General features: G+C 37.5%; 1 protein-coding gene across 5 annotated transcripts in view; it reads left to right on the top strand.

The window, feature by feature from the left end:
- LOC103474519 (leucine-rich repeat and fibronectin type III domain-containing protein 1-like protein) overlaps positions 1-18,372 on the top strand; it is a 170,844-nt gene that overhangs the window by 87,515 nt on the left and 64,957 nt on the right. The gene's annotated exons all lie outside the window — the stretch shown is intronic.

The raw sequence follows: 18,372 nt of genomic DNA, 5'->3' as shown, positions 1-18,372 counted from the left end.
TATATATATATCTGAATAACTATTTTTCACATAAAATAACTTCAAAGCAAGAAGTTTAGACTTTAAAACGAAGAAAATGTGTCCTTGTTAAATTAATTCACCCATACAAGTGCAGATGATGAACAAATAAGCCTAGAATAAGCTCCTAGGCAGATATTTCATAAGTGGACATCTGGAAAAGTTTAACTAGTCTTGGTAATATGATTAAAAAGAAACTTGAAAAGTGAAGAGTAGAAGTAAAAACTCCACCAAAATATGACTGTGACTGAGAAAAAAAGAGTTTAATTTATTCCTTTATTTCTTCCTTCATGGAAGGAAGAGTTTCATTTGTTTTGTTGCATCATTACACTTGGATTCAATGACAAGACTTCTTATTCTTGTAAATCCCCACAGGTATTATTATTTCACACTGTCAAAGTAGACGCCTTCGGCATAGATAAATAAGTTATTAGATTTTCTCGCGAGTCATTCAATACATAAAGATTCCCAATATGTCATTGAAGGTGAGACTTGTAGCAACCATGTGATTCTTAAGCTGCTGCTAAAAGCCAGAATATATTTTTTTTTTACTAAAACCATTTTTTACCATATAAACACTGCACAATATTAATCACATCATGCACCTCTCTGTGTGTTTTTCCATTGACAGGGATCAATTTAAAGCAGAACCCTGAACAATTTGTGACAATGTGTGAGAAAGAAAAACAGTGTATGTGTTTGATTTTGGTGGGTGATATCTCTACACCAAACACCTACATGGTAGAAGCTGCACAAAAATGGCTGGTGAACAGCACAAAATTATCTTTTTACTTTCTATTCATCTCGTTTGTGTTTTTGTTTGCATCTGTGCTGACAGGTCAATTCGTTTTGCTGCCTTGTGTTTGTATCGTCCTACCCAGCATTTCAACTCCTCTGTCCATTTCCAGCCCTCTCACTCCAACTCTGTTTATCTTTTGTCCTCTTTTCCAGTAAATTATTATTTTCAAATAACTAATCACATAATGAGAAGTGTGTGCTACAGCGCTCTGAAAACAAGACACATCTGTCAAAGAAAACCGCAATCGACAGGAAGTTGGGTAAATGTATAAAAAAAATCATCCCAGCCATGAGTAATGAAAGAAGAGTAATGAATAAAGAGACCACAAATGAAAAACAACAAGGATGGGCTGTATTTGACGTAGAACTCTATTAGTTAATCTCATGAGTTTTAAAGAGGTCTTACTACAGATAACGTGCGCAAATAAACATAAGCAGGACAAAGATAGACAGTCAAAAGCCGGAGTGAAAAAAAAAAAAAAACTTGCATTAATAGATTTAACTGTCTTTAGTTGTAAATCACAGTGAGGGCAAACTGCTAATGGATGGTTCAAACATAAAACCGTCACAGATACGGAGGTGAAAGTGGCTTTAAGGGATTGCAGTTGTTTTTATTCACCAGTTTCTCTGGCTTGGTAAAACATTGATGGAAACATCTTGTCGCGTCTTTAAAGTTTTCCAAGGTCAGCTTGGCCTTGCATTTGCTCCAGCATATCAAACAGTTTCTACATGTTCACATTCCTTTTTAATAGTGTGGTGGATTGAAATTCAAGTTATGTTTACACTGTTTGTTTCACTTTTTACAATGCTGATGTCACATTGTGGATTCCCTTGTTGTAATCTTTTATATTCAAGCCAAGAACGTTAATTAATGTATTACGAGTAGTGATGGCCTTTTATATTTGAACAGTAAAGCTGAGAAGTGAGAAACTGGAAGAGCAGCTCATTTTTTTGTTTGTATTTAAAGAAATAGTTACTTTCACTGCATCCCATGTTTTAATTCAAACATGTTTTAATGCAAATGCTTTCATACAGAGTTGACCTACTCTTTACAGATTCACCTGCTTTGGAAAGCATGTCTACAAGGTGTAGAAGTGACTTTTTGAGGGAATGTTTGAGGGAATATTTATTTATTCCAGAAGATCATTTGTGGGGTCGCATACTGAGGCCTGAGTCGCTCTACTTTAACCCAAAGCTGTTCTGTCTGGTTGTTGAATGTGTAGACCATTCAAGTTCCTAACACATCAGAGTCACTCATTCATATCCCTGTGAACCTTGCTTTGTGTTTTGATGTGCAGTTATGTTGGAACTGGAAAGGACCATCTCCAATCTATCCCTCATCATCATCATCATCGTGTTATTCCAACAAAGATTGAATAAATAAAATTGTCTAAAAATCTTTTAGTATTCATAAGCATTAAGCGATTTATTTTTTTCTTTTCACTTCACTTTTCAGATGAGTCCAACTCCTAAAAAGCATTACAACATCCTCTGCACCAAATTTTACACTTGTCACAAGACAATCAAGCAAATGTCAATCTCCTGACAACTGTTACACCAAGATTCATCTATTGGACTGTGAGACAGAGGCATGATTCATCACTCCAGAGAACATGTCTCTGCTGCTCCAGAGTCCAGTCACTGTGCTTTACACCACTGTACTTCCTGATTTAAAGTCTGATTGGACTTGGAAACTCAATCCATGAAAGTCTCTATGCAATGTCCTTACATTAATCTGAAGTCCACATAAAGCTTAGAGGTCTGTATCCATCGATTTGGCAAAAAGCTGGGGACCTCTGCACACTTTTCCCTTAGCATTTGCTGACTCTGCCACGTGATTTTACATGGTCTACGACTTCATGGCTGAGTTGCTGCTGTTCTCAATTGCTTTCACTTTGTTATAATGCCACTAACAGTCGACCGTGGAAACAAGGTGCCACTCTGGAGTTCACTGATCTCCTGGGAGCAACCCATTCTTTTTACAGATATTTGAAAAAGCAGTCTGAAGAACTTGGTGCTTACTGGATTTTCTATACTTGGGTATGTGCTTGTTCAGGGAAATCAAGCCAGGTTGGAATAACGAGGTCAATCATCATAAGAACTGTGAAGACTAGCAATAAAGCAGGCAAATGTGCAAATGAATACTCATTAAAGTGATGAACATTTTATTTAGTAAGTGTGTACTTTGTTATAACACCATTCAAATCAGATGAAAAAGTTTATGGGAAATGTTTTTTCTTGACTTAGAGTATTAAAAAGATATGTATTAACAATGTCGCTCAATACCATTTGCTCTTTGGCAAAACACAACATAACATTTAAAGAAAGTTAAATAAAAACAGGTTTATTGCCATTTCTATGCCTGCATCTCAAGCTTAGGGTGTAACATGGATATTTTCGGCGCCATTTCAGGATCACTGAAGGGTCACTATGAAGACATTTTGTCAACGTGGCATATATGACCAATACTGGAAAGAGCTATAATAAAATTGTGATTATTTTTCAGAAAGAAGGACAAAAGCTGCTATAAATTTTAAGTGGAAAAGGAACTTTGTGGTTGACTTGTGATTTTCAGTGTATGTCTGGTTAGGAGTAGAGTGTATCAGAGTATTATAACATCCAACAACACAACAAGCACTGATGCAGTGTCCTGGCAGCCACAATCACCTCATTATCCGATGCAGCGGCAGGAGGAAGACAGGGCATTATAACATACAGCGGAGGGACACGAATGGGTGGGCGGGATGGCACAGAGTAAGATGACAAAAGAAGAACATTAAGAAGTTGAAAGAAAAAAAAAGACCCGGAAACAAAGTGTGATAGAGCAAGAAAAAATAAATAGGATGAAAGATGCATCAACGGAGCCTTTTTCTAAATGTACCCTCACTCAGATTCCTGAAAGAACATCTGTGCCTGTTTGTTAGAGGTATGTTTCAGATCACAGCAGTGTAAACTTCCCAGATTGGAGACGCCAGTTGGCCTGGGTAACTCCTGTGGGTTAACACATGTGTACCTGTAAATATAGGCATTTGAGCCACTTTACAACCTTACTCTAAGCAGCTTAAGAGAAACTGATTTAGGAAAAGAACAGAACCTGACACCAATTTCATAAATGGGTTTCAGTGACTTATCAGTTTAAATTGGAAATGACCAATCCAGAAATCTCATCAGGTTTTTTTTGTCATATCCTCATACAAACTCACATTACCTCATTTCAGACTGTAGGTTTGTGATAATAGCATGACTCCAATAACTTCACAGCTCCCCTCATTCAGATAACATGGGTCAGTTTTGCAACCTTATTGCGCTACGTGTCCTTTAAAAACACAAATCCTGGTTTATGATGTCAAAGAGGCATGAGGTGCATCTGCTCTGACATTTCAAAACCCTGACAGTTCCTAACCCTTACTTCACAGAATAAGTATCTTTTGTAACAGTTGGTCAAATACATTTTTATTTGTAGCTATAGATATAAGATATAATATATTCAGCTTTAAAAAAAAAAAACTTAATTCTTTTTAAGTTTATAACCAAAGCAGCAGCTGTCAAAGCAGGAAAAACTTGCACAAATTTTGTACATTGACTGCTTTGGTCACAGTACATCCAGAGTGAGATTTTCACTCACTGATCCCTTCAGGTGAGTTTGTCCACTGCGCGCTGCAAAGTCTATTGAAGGATCTGGGACGCCATGTGCCTGTTTATCTTCCAAAGGCCCTGGCAACCTTTTTTTTTAGAATGCATAACATCTTTCAGTCTCTTAAATATCAGGAGATTTTAAATAAAAAGCGCTGTTAGTGAAGGATTTAACCAAGCACTGGAAGGAGGACTCAAAACTTCAGACTTTCACCTGGTGGCGTGATTTTATTTTTATTTCCCCAGCAAGTAAAAGTGATTGCAGAAAAAAATGTCAAAACAAAAAAACTTCCAATATTTTCAAAGTAGTAAAACTGAACTTATAACAACATAGAAGGTTGTTATAAGTTCAGTTTGTTATAAGGGTTCTACAGCAAGGTTCTACAGCCCCTTGCTGTAGAACCCTTGCACTCTGTGCTTGCTGAGGCACAAACCTCATGAGGAAACTCTTACTCCAGACTTTATACTAGAAGTTCCTTCTACAAGAAAAACCACCATTTAAAAGAATAAAATCATTTTAGCAAGATACAAATGATAAAAAATTGCACATAATCTATTAAGGTTGCATACACCTGTTTTTGTTCTCTTCTTAAAAATGGTCTGACAAACGCAAGCATCCCTGGTGCATTAGAAATGTAACATCCCACAAATGACCTCTCCACATAAGGCTTTGAAAGCTTTCTGCTGTGTTTGGACAGAGCAGCTTGGAAAACACATGGTTAGTTGGAACCAACGATATCTGGTAGTTTTCCCATCAGCCAACAGGTGATCATCATCACAATCACCATGGAGTACCACACAAACCAAGCAACACAGCTCTGCAAGCCAACCTGATGCAGCAAAACAAACGAAACTGTGCAATCGTTGGTTGTTTGTCCACAATCGTCCAAGCTACTTATCTTACACCATGGGTTTCCCAATGGCACTTGGACTCTGCCTATAAACTGAAAACTGGTGCTCAGTGAGTTTGGTGATAGGATAAGGATGCAAAAAAAGTCTCAATCTCAGTCCTATTGAAAACGTCTGGCTAGAGCAGAATATACCACAGCAGAGGAATCAGTAATCTGGATAATATAGCACTTTTTATTGCCTTGTTGCTGAAAATGTGCTATATCAATAAAATTACCTTACCTAATAAAGAGGATTGTGCGATGATTGATTTCCCTGCTTCCCCAGTCTTGTATAGTGTTGAATCCTGAAGTGTTGTCCTATATTCGTTTCCCACTTGTAATCTTGCATAAACAGTATTTTCTTAAACTGCATGGTGAAGTTCTTAGTACTGTTGCCTTGCAGCAAGAAGGTCCTATGTTCAAATCCCAGCCCAGGCCTTTTCTGCCTGGAGCTTATATTTTCTTCCCATTCATGCAAGACCCCTCTCAGGGTATTCAAACTTCTTTTTACTATCCTGAAACAAGAAAGTTAAGTTTATTGGCTTCTTTAAATAGTTCACAAACATGCATGTATGTGTGCGCATGGTTATTTGTTCCATGTGTCTGTTTTGCCCTTTGACAGATGACCTTTCCAGGGTGATACAAAAGCTGTAGGTATGCACCAAATTATGGCTGGTGCCATTTCACAACAAAAAGTTATTGTGGGTCACATTATTGTGTATTGCTTTCTCCTTTTTGTCATAACAGATGTTTTAAAGTTCTACCATTTCCTCTAAAGCCACGCTGGAGCTTGTTTCCTACTTATTACTTATTTTATTCTAGTGTTTTCTCAGTGGCACAGAGGTTGTGGGAATCTCATGCTCCGCTTCTGTTTTGGAGCACCAATTAATCTCATTCACCTTGTTTTTTCAGTAATTTCTATAATGAAATCCTTCTCCATGAGGATGTAAACAGGCAGCTGCACAATTCCCACAGAGGTGAGATTTGGCACGATTTGAAAACAAACAAGCTTTCCAACCATGTGTGGAAAGACTCGAGGGAGAGTTTGGATGGGCTTTCGGGGGAGAAGGGGAGGTTTGCCACGTGATGGGGAAGGTTAAAATTAGAGAAATATTAAGTTCATGTGATAAAAATGTGCTTCATTAGCTCACTTTCTAAAAAAGGCTTGACGCTGTTAGTGTCTGGAAAATCAGCTCCTTACTTCATAATTATTACAACACTAGTAAAGTGTCTCTTCCTCTTGCGTTCATTGGAACTCTCCCATGCTCACCCCCTCTGAAGGCAAGCATCCAGATTCATTACTTGTGAAATCACTGGACCAATCTTGCACTTTCTTGCAGCCCCCTACACACACACACTCTCACACACACAGAGATGCAGGCTTTCTATCTCCTCACTGTTACCAACCTTCTACAATTGGACGTTGCTAAGCTACAGGCCCCCATCAAGTTTGTCTTTTGCAGCCAATAGAAGCTTTTCCTTCACCGGCGCTTTCCAGCGATGCTGAAATCTGTGGCAGCGCTTCGTTGTTTCTTCAGTCTCATCTATTCTCAGTACTTCCTTAGTTGTGAGGCTTGCGCACCTTTTAAAACATAACTTTGAGTTAACTCTTCAAGTTTGTTCACCCATTCCATTCATCAAATTAAACCGTCATTTTTTTTTTTTTGGAAATGACACAAAGATTTTGTTCAGTAGACTGTAGAAATGTATTTCACCATCATCTTTCATCATTTCACGCAAATGCAGCTAACCGTACAAAGGTGGCCCATTGACTTAGCTCACAAAACGTGAGATTACCTGCACTCACATTCACTAACAAACACGGTGTACTATAAGATAATCAGTGATGTGTGTCGCAGAAGAAGCATGTGTGCGAGTGAGTGCGGCAGATGGAGGTTGCTGCTTTCAAGGTCATTAACAACCTAGTGCTCTTACTAGAGCAGACTGCAGAAACACGTAGAACACACAAACACTACCTCGTGTGCATTTGAAAGTTAAGACACACAGGCAAACGGTTGAGTACTTGACAATGTATGACTCCTCCTAAAAGAGCAAGCAGCATGTATTCATTCTTATTATAGGCTTTGGAATATACCCTAGAATACAATACCTCCCCCCAGTTTTTTTTTTTTTTTAAGGTATAGGATTCAGTGAACATGCACGTGCACATATGTTTGTGCTTCATTATGCACACAATATTTTCCAGTGCCTCTGCAAGAGAGCTGACAGGATAATCTATCTTCGTTGCACGGTGAAGGGGTACTGTAAGGTTGCAAGCTGGACACTGTGCGATGAGCCAAAATTATATGCTCATACATACCAGCCAGCACATGCGTATTTGTTGAAGACAATGATGAATTGCAGGAATGGACATCGGGGAATTATTCCAGTTTTATTTAATGATTTTTGGTCAAATTTGAATGGATAATGTTGTAAAAGACTGCTGTGAAGTCAAGCCTGTCAACATTTACAGCTACAACATCTGGCGTACTCAGGAAAAATTGCACATTACAAGAGCTGTTCATCCTCTCTATTGCTGCAACATTTTTACAGTTTCTTTGTGTTTCCGTTTGTCTTTAAACAAAAGCCTGCTCAAGCTAATTTTCATTGATTTGCAGATTACAGAGTAATGATCCTGTCTTTCCATTCCCCATACCCTTGGCTTCTTGTGGAAATGTTCACTTTATTATTTTCATGCAGTGAAAGTTTTACTCAAGTGGGAATGGGTCTGACTGAGAGTGAGACCAAAGACTGCCATTCTTGGTAAAAATGTATCACCAGAGGCCCTCACAGTAAATTGGATTTTTAAAGATAGAAGATCACCTAGCCAGGTTTCCATTGGTGGTATGGGCATCGAATGTGAAGGTGCCCTGCAGTGGGAAAGTGTGCTAATATTTAATTCATCCAGAATTTACAATAATGTCTTATTTTTCAGCAATTTTTTAATTGCTAGATTGTATTTTGACGATGATTCTACACAGTCTATTGTGTGAAAAAAAGTGTTGAATTTAAAATTATATAGAGGATTATGAATAAAAAATATTTTTTTCCTATTGGTCTTCTCCTCACAATCGTGGTTGTTAAAGATTTAACAACCTGGCCGTATATTTTTATTTTCAGTGAAAAATAGAGACATTTCATTTTGTGAATGAATTTAATTTTCACATGCATGTTGTCATATTCCTGCCATATCAGAATTAAAAATAAATAAGCACGCTCTAAAGTTTGATTTTGCTGGTTAATCTTTGCATTTACATGTTCAATCGACATTTTTAGCTACTGTTTTATGATTTATTTTCTCCTTTTGTGTGCATTTTCTGATTTGCAGTGTTTTTTTTACTGCTGATGTCTGCTTAACACTATTCTGTCTTGCTATTCCACTGATTTGTTTTGCTAATTTCTTGATGCTTTCCTATAATTACCCACTTTTTAAGATCTCCTAATTCATGCTGCGTTCATCTTGGTGTGTATGACTGCTGCAAAGTTGGTCACATACGGAACAATTACAATCCTTCGTTTTTCCGTAACCCCATAACTGCATCATTTATGCATTAAAATGAACAAGGTTTAGTTGGATTTAAGGTGCTTTGATCGTGTCTTGTTCTTTCTTACCAGAGAGCCTCCGCCTAATCAGAAGACGCTCTCTTTGATCATAACCGCATTTAAACTCAGCGATTCTTGAAATAGGTTAAACACGGTAGCACTGCAGTATGCTATGTTTTCAATAAACATTTCACCTCCACACCTACAAGACACCTCCACGTTTCCATTGATTTGATGAGAAACGGTGGAGAAAAATAGATTGGAGCACAACGGACTGTTTTCACAGATAGGGTCGATATGACCTGTGAAGGACATTTTATTTTCCTTAGAAAAAGAAGCAGTGAGTAATTACTGCCACCATCTGAACTCAAAACCTTCTGCTGCAATCCTGAGCGCATGTGTTTAGATTGCTTAGAAAATCCCCAGATTTATTTATTTTTTCTCTTTCAACTGATCAAACGCTTTCGTAAGAAGAAATATAAATCTGTGGATTTTTAGTGCACAAAACAGCTACTCAGTCACTATATCTGGCCCGAACAAAATAAATAAATAAATAAATAAATAAATAAATAAAGATACCCTGTCTGGGAGCAGCTAATCAATTTAGACATGCAAATCGGGCACCATGCTGTCAAACATAACAAAGTCTGTCTGTATGTTTTTGACTTTTTATTTACAAAAACAAAAACATCTGTCATTCCTGGAGACTTCTTCACTTTTCTTGTGACAGCTTTTACAATCACTTGTAGAGAGTGATAAACAACTGAGAGCTTCTTATTGCAGTTGTTGTAGAATGATGATGGGCATATTTGTCTGACTTTCAGTCATAACTTCACCATATTTTAATAATCTTCGATGATTCTCAATAAAATGTATAAAGGGGAACAAAAGTTTTAAAATGCACCATCGCATTAAACCTATTGGAGTACATCCATAGATGATATTCCAATTAACCATGGTTTATTAAATTAACTTTAAAAAGCGTACAGGTTAATTTAAATTGAGCTCCTAAATTGCTTTTAATTGCCAGGGTATGTATGCTTGGTTGCATACCTTGTGAGTCCCTTATGTTGCCATTTTGTGAAATTATGACCAGCTGGATGAACGGATGGACGGACTGATAGCAGGTCATATTTTACAAGTGAATGCATGAGAAGTAAACACGGAACAGACATTTTTTATGTGGCAAACGTCCTAAAAGTTTGAGAGCCACTTGCTTAGATGCATCTCAGATGTGTGAGGTTGAGTATGTTAGAATTAAGATAATACTAACGGAAACTCAGCCACCAGTAAAGGTCAGCAATCGTCTCCTTTACATTTCAGTGCAGGTGAAACAAAGAGGACAGGAGTGCACACTTCAGCTGTTAGTGAGAAAAAGCGAATGCCAGATCTATTGATCTAATACAATGATGAAATGGGAGGGGACTTTGGTTTGGCTTTTCCATTCTGTATCAGTGTCTTTGTTTTTTTTTGTTTTTTGGAAGACCAACCTGGAGATCAGCAGGTACATGAAGAGCTGTGCTTATATACTGTACAGCTCTGGCCAAAAGATTATTTCACAAATATGTCGCTAATTTTACTTAAGGCAGGTGGTCAAAGAAGCCTGTTCTTTGCATAAGGTAAAGGTTGTTTACTGATCTAAAATAATATCAAGGTACCTGTAGGAAACTTGTATAAAGTTTTCCTTTCTTCCATCCAATAATTAAACCTTTTACCTTATTGCACTCACTTGTTGTTGTGTTTGCTGAGTGATGTGTTTCTGCAGTTAGTACTGGGAGAGGAGCTTGATTTTTATTTTATTGTCACAACTTAATCATAATTTAAAAAATATTTAAAAATATATAGATATATTTTTTTTATTAAAGTGTAACATAGTGCAGCTATAATGTGGTTTGACTTTATGTTCATGTTGTAATTCAAGAATGTTTTCATTATTGAATTGCCCATGAATATATCTAGCTAAGCCATTCTAAATGTTTGGTGATGGATGAATTAGATCATTTCACATTTGTGATTGTTTTGCTTCAGAGCCATGGCAGACTTTTTTCCCATCCTTACACCTAATGGAAAAAAAAAAAACTGAAAAATAAATAACAAATAACTGAACATCTGCTTTCTTGCGGTTTGTGGCTCCAGTTAGAAACGTAAGTATCCTGCAATTCCTGGAAGCAGCCTATGTTGCTCTACACCGGAAAACGTAACAGGAACTGATCAAGCGTTGCAGTAATTGTGCGTCAGGGGAACTGCTGAGGTTTCAGGGGTTTTGCGCCTATGGAAAGCCGAGGTTAAAATTAAAGCAAAGCAGAATTAGGGTGTGAAAATGAAATGTTTATAAAGTTTTGAGCAGCAGTTTTGGTTTCTACATGATTTTAATGTGCTACCAGTATATGTCATTAAAACATGAGGGTTGGTGTCCTGCAACTTTTAGATGCATCTCTGCTTCATCACACCTGAATCACATAATTAGGTAATTAGCAGGATCTCGAAGAACTTGACTGCATGCTGATTAGTTAATTCAGCATGCAGCATGAGTTATTAGATCCACGTATATTGGACAAGGAGCATATTTAAAAGATTCAGTGCACTGGCCTTCGAGAGCTGGAGTCCTGTAGTTTTCTTTGATAGTCCGGTAATAATTTGTCCTCACTCATTGTTGGGATACGTCTCAGCCTACTTTGTGCCCCCAATCAAGAGTTTTCTATTTTTGTGCCACACAGAAAACAATTACTTTTATTGAAGCAATAAAACATGACAGAATGGCCCTCGAGGGGTGGAGTCCTTGTTGCATAACCTTTCAACAGGTCGTGAGAAGAATTCAGTCAGACGTGTTGCAGAATTTGGAAGACACCAACCCTTTAAAATCATAGTTGTTCACCTATAAGCTAGAGTCAGTAGCACCTCTTTTCTTAAATATGTACCGATATGGAATGGTTCTACTCAGCATGGCTCGACTCTGCTTTTATTTTTCATTTATGACACTTCACTCAATATGGGTGGAATCAGCTATTTATGCTCAAAGCTGCTTTTTCAGCAAACATGCAACTTACCTGCGTGCCTGTGTTTGCTTGACTACACTGCAAAGATTCACAGAGCCTTGCAAATGTATTTCTTTCCCTTGAACATTTCCATATTTGACTTGCTAGATTTGAAAATGTCAATGTATACCCCAGGATTTGTGATAAACTAATTCAGTATTGCACATTGAAGAATAATTCTATGCGGTTTAAAAATTTTATTGTCTACCTTTTTTTTTAATCAAAACTTTATGGAAGCTTATTTTGCAGTACTTGTATTAGGGTGTAGCCCTAATACAAGTACGTGAGAAGAATTCATTCGTGAGAAGGGTGTAGCCATCTAATTATTAGTGTCAACCTGTGTTTACAACAAGGCATGTGGGGAGGACCAGCAAATATGAAAGAAGCAGCTTTTGGTTAAATGAAGCCAAAATGAAATAAATAAAATGGCCCATATGCAGCACATTAAATGCAACAGAAAAGTAAGACTATCACCTCCCTTTATCCTCACATTGAAATATGGAAGTGGATGTGCATCAAGTGGCTCTAAGCTTTTCTTAGAGCTGGGATATGTAACTTTTATTTTAAAAGAATGTATGTTTGTTTTTTCACTTATTTGTTAAAACCGTCCATGTTGTGACCATATGGCATGAGACCGACGGTCTATGAAAAAATTGAGCTCCTCTTGTTTTCTCCTAGTGCTCCCAGTGCCAACTACAAAAACATAGAGCTCTGTCAGAAACAACCAATCAGAGCCAGGAGGAGGGCCTTTGGGCTGTCAGTCAACCTTTCTATGCTACAGCTTCTCCAAGTCAGCAGAGCATGTCATGAACGCTCAGGGTCGTTAGCATTGCCACCAATGTCGGCAGATAAACATTTTTCCTGTAACAATAAGTTGTTTCTCCATGTTGCATGTTGAGCAGCATGTACATGAGGATGATTGATAATGCTAAGATCCTCCTCCTGGCTCTTATTGTTTATTTTTGACTGGGAGTGGTGTATTATTTCTCCAGTCTGCAATAGTAGCACTGGGAGGTGGTGGAAGAGCTCATTCTTTTCACAGATTATCTGGATCACATTATACTGTCATAGTGACAGTTTTAATACATGTAAAAAAAAAACATTTTATGAAAGGTACATGCCCCATCTTTAAGCAGAGACAGAGAAAGTTGGTCAGAGTAGATGGGAAGATGGATATATCGGACGTGCATGCAGCGATGTCCTAGAAGAAATTCTGTTGCAGTAGAGCCTGAAAAACAGTTTAAACTCGGGCCGGAGGCCATTTTCCAGTGAGGCAATGGAATTGTTTAGATGAAAGCACATAATTACGTGTCAAACTGACAGACCTTAATCCAATTGAGACTTAAAAACGATGTTGTTTCTCCCTCGAAATCTAACTGAGCTCCAGCTATTTTGCATAGACATACCCCAAAACATTTGCTGTTTGCCATGGAGAGGTATTCCACACATTTAATATTGTTATTGGTTATAAAATATATTTTAAAAAACTAGTTTAAGTTGGTCTGTTCCCAAATTACCAATAAACTGCACTGATGTTTGTCATTGTAAAGTGACAAAATAAAATAAAAAATGGTCAACGGATATGAACACTTTCACAAGGCATTGTAATAGACAGCATCATTCAGAGATTTAAAAAAAAAAAAGAGCATAGCACGATGCAATTATTGTTTTAAATGAGATTAAAGAATTTATAGCTGTCAAAATGATTGAGGACAGTCTGCTGGTCTGCTGAGAAAAAAAAAACAGATCAATCTGTGAAATCCATACACATGGTTAATAAACATACGCTTAAATTTATTAGTCATGCTCATAATAAACAATCCATCCCACAACTGGGATTTATGTGCAGCCGACTTCAAATAAACAACCTCATAAAACAAGGCAATGTGCTCGTGTGCTGCTGCAGTGACGCTGATATTCATTCCCACAGGTGGGGATTTTTTTTTCTTTTTGACCAGTCGGCTGTTTGCAGCGTTTACACATCACTGTGTGGTGCCTTGAAGTTTGGCTGTAGCTTCTTGTGCTTGTTATGACATAAAACCCTAATATAGCACACGTACTTCGGCACACAGTAAACATCACTATAGAATTTAGTTAGCATGAAAGCACAAGGTTCATAAATGACTGGCCAAAGCCAAATGCAAGGCTTAAAACTATGCTGCACAGATTTAAGCCGACAAATGTAGATGAGCAAAATGTATGAACTGAATCCACCATGAAATATGTCAATGGCTTCACTTTTCTGTCTTTTCTCCTCCACAGTCAACCCTGGAATTTTATGCACTTCTACAAAACCTTTGATGTTCATTGTTTGGGTGTTTCTGAAAAAAGTGGGTTAGAAGCTACATTTGGAATCTCGGTTCATTATTTTTGCTCTGCTCAAACTATAACGTGCCGAGGGAGTCTGAAATGTGCAGTCACCATTGCAACCGCTTAAAATTAGTGTGGAAAAATGTCAAGCTGTATCCTGTCTTGAAATAACGACCATTTACATGCATTAAGTTGCCATTCAAACCGTTGGGAGCCACTTTCGTGGCCCATTTTTACAGGTTGAAAAAAGCAATTCGGGTCTGTATGTCTTGTGTCATCAGTTCTCAGAAGCTGAACACCCTACAACAAACAAAGCCTGCTGAACGATCATCACCAACTTTCATGTCAAACCAACATGTCCATAGTTGAATAATCTGGTGTGGGAGAGCAAGAATATGTGCTTTTTATTTATTTTATTTTTTTATTTAGAAAGAGTGCTACACTGCAGAGTAATGGTTGTCAAGATGGTTGTCAAGCAAGTGAAGTCCGCACTAAAAATAATCCTCTAACATTAAAAAGACTTAAATATGGTGGCTTCTTGTGTATTAGTATTATTACCAATAATAATAATAATACATGTTTTCATGCTTTTCAAAGCAATGATTTGAAATAAAAACCACATCCTGTAACAGACATTCTTTATAAATGCAGTTTTATTTGTAAAAGAAAAAAACAGGAAGTATAAACCAGGACAAGAAGATGCATGGATGATAAAAATAAAAATACAGTAACAAGCGTTGCTGCAGAGTAACAGAAACCGCAAAGAAGGCTGTGGGGGTGATGAGATAAGAATCTGAATAAGTGAAGTGCTTAAACCTTTTTTTTTTTTTTTGCACAAAGTTGAAGTGCTCTTACATTGTATTGTTTGTGTAGGTTACGTTCACGAGTCTAAAATAGATTTAATGCAGCCGGAAATGTATGAAAATGAGAAAAATATGGATATGTGGATGCCTGGATGCCGAACACGATGTCGCTGGAGGGATTTGAGATGGGGGGGTAGGTTTAGTGGAGGGAGTAATCACAAATAATGGGACGTTATATTTAATCTAACACATATCCAGAAAACACGGAGCAGGTGAAAATGGAAGGGTTGTCAAAATAGCCCATGTGTCTTGTTTATGCAAGTTATTTATTCAGAATCCCAGTTGCATTGTGAGATAGTGGAAAGCCTGAACTATCAAATTACAGAATAAAATCCATTTTTCACTAGGATTATGAAGCTGCATGCACTTTACTTTGTTTCCTAGATAATGCACTGGGAAATCAGACATGAACAGAAGTTGTTGCAGCACTGCCTATTTTTAATCTTGCGAGGCTGTGGAGCATTGTTGTTGCTTAATGAGAATGTTCTGTTGAGGATTTTATGAGTACCAAGAGAGGGGCAGGTTGTAATGGAACTACACAGGACCCACTGCTGGATTAAAGTTCAATGCTATCGATTCACTTGTAAGCCTTACTGGTGAGGCTAATGTACTGTTGTCCACCAAAGCACACATATCACACAACAGGTTTTGTTCCATTTTCAATGATCAAAAATGCAACTATGCCTCTGTGGCTGCCTGCTTAGGCAAAGATGGAGCTTACGTTTTGACGTTTTGACATTTTGACGTTGACGTGTTGAGTCAGACTGATTTGCAAAGCGAAGCACTTGCATATGGCTCAGATTGCAAGGGGAAGATGACCCTGTTTTTGTTTAAAAACACGCACAACCTGGACAGATAGATAAATTCTTAAATCGCTGTAACACTGCTTTTTATTTTGCAAAGTATGGGACATATCAAAAAACATATGTACAGTAGATATGAAGACATGAAGCTTACTTAATGAATTATCATTGAATGATGTACTTGGGTTACTTCTTTTTGACTGGTGTCTTTTTTCTATTTTTTATTTGTTCATATTTTTTTATATTTAATAATATGCTGGCCACTTTAGGCATAATGTTCAATACTTTATACACAGTCCACAAGTGGTTAAAATAAATACACCTGCAATTGATCAAGAAAAAGTTTTAACTGATAAGCAAATGTATTAAAATGAGAGAAATACGTGAATGCTGACAATTATGTTATTGGAGGAAATGGGATAGGCTTAGTGGAAGGAGAAGCTTTCAAGCGTTTAGCATGCTGAAGTGTGAATGGGTTTTGATCAATAAAAGATAAGTTTTGGGTGTGTAGATTGTGCCTGTAAGTTACAACATTCATGCCTTGGAAGCTTTCAGCATGCCCAAAAAAAAATCACTATCAGATGTGTAGAAACAAGACGGTATGCCTCTGTCACTTGAGCAAAATTCAACTGTCAAACTGCAAAGTGTGTACGTAATAGTGTGAAAGTGGTATTTGCGCAATGCCAGGGTCAGTGGCAAGCAAGTTTAGATTGAGAGTTCATAGTGACTGAGAATTCATAGTGACACTCCTTAATCATTATATATATATACATAATGTATATATATATATATATATATATATATATTATACAATTTTGTAGGTTTATAATGTAGCACAATGTAACATCCCTAAATGTCAGTGTCCTGATATTCAATTCACAGATTTAATGACTTTAGACTTGACTTAAATTTCTACACCTATCACTTATGACTTCACTTCGACTTAAACCCTTTGACCTGACTAGACATCTTTTATCAAGCAGAAAGTGCGTAACGCAAAGAAAACCGTTAGGCATGGAATCATGGAACCATGCCAGGCGAGGAATCCAGCCTGCTGTTCGCCCCCCACTGCTTCCCAATTTCCCCCCTCTTGTTGCTACAACAAGCATGCTCCATCCAGCGTGCTGTTTACCTGCTTTTCTTCTGAGTCCTTTGATGACAGCAAAGAGTCTGATGGCGGTAGAGAGGCTCTTTCATCTAGCAGGGTAGTGTATGCAAAGTTGGAAAAAAAAGGGCTGCACAAACAATGGGTAGGCTACTATACAGCTTAGCTCAGTACCATAATATTCAGGCAGTAAGAATCTATATGCAGACAGAAGCATGGGTCTCAGGCTTTTTCTGTATCTGTTTCTCAGCAGAAACAGAGACAGAAACGGAGATGAGAGCGCTGTCAGCACCTATATGGACCTTAGTACGAGATGCCAGAGCTGACATAAAGGTGTGGACATTATGTTGGCTGATGGGCGCAGTGGAAAATGCTCTACGATAGAAAGCAAGCATGATATGTTCTCAAAGTCACAATGGGAGTGTTTTTTCTATTTATTTTACTTGTCCTGAACCTTAACCTGAACCTGTTGCTTATCACTTAAATGCTTGGTGATGCAGTTCCCTCTACCATTTCACTGTCACTTTTCCCATTCCTCATTTCTTGCACACATTTCTCTGTCTGTATCAGTTATGAAGGGCTTCTATCAGATTAGATTTTTTTTTTTTTGCCAGGCTGCAGTCTTCCTGTTATTTTTCTAACTATGATATTTAACTGTTTTGGTAATTTAACACAAAAGAGGGTGCATTATAGCATTTCCTAGTTATTTTTCTCTAAAAAAGAAAGGTTTAACATATCCTAGCGCTATCAGCTGAGTTCCAGGTACTCTGGCTTACTAAGATTCTATAAAATTAGAAATAGTCGTTCTCTAGGTGATGCAGTGATGAATCACTTGACATTTAACAAGTATTGTAGAAGCATCTACTAACTTCGGTGCTTTGTCGAGCCTTACTCAGAACCATTGGTATTATTATAATGGCTTTAATGTAATGCTATTAACTAAGACTGAAGGGAATTACCACCAACCTGTAAATTACAGCTAAACTGAAATGCATTTGCTTTTTCTAAAACATTCCAACTAAATTATCAGGCGCTGAAATAAAAAGTTTCACCATTAATAGCACATTTCTTATCTGTCTGCCTAATGCACTGCAAGTTTTGTAAAATTTTTTCTACGAAACTCCAGTTTTTACTTCCACACCTCATGGTTTCCAAAGTTTGTACACATAAAAAGCCAACCAACATTTTTATGCTGGTCCAAACACGACAGTCCATAGATTTTCTTGAAGGACAGCAGGCCAACCCAATAAAACCTCTGATTACTCGTTGGCTTGCCTCACCACTCTTCTCTGACCGACGCTGTGTCTTATGTCATTTGAGTTGTGAAACAAAAAAGCATAAAAACATTTCAGTCGACACACACAGAAAAAAAAA

Source organism: Poecilia reticulata, linkage group LG13 (genome assembly GCF_000633615.1).
Source record: "Poecilia reticulata strain Guanapo linkage group LG13, Guppy_female_1.0+MT, whole genome shotgun sequence".
In the NCBI taxonomy this organism is placed as follows: Eukaryota; Metazoa; Chordata; class Actinopteri; order Cyprinodontiformes; family Poeciliidae; genus Poecilia; species Poecilia reticulata.
The sequence above is the reverse complement of the archived record's forward strand: the minus strand, read 5'-3'. Positions and strand labels throughout refer to the sequence as shown.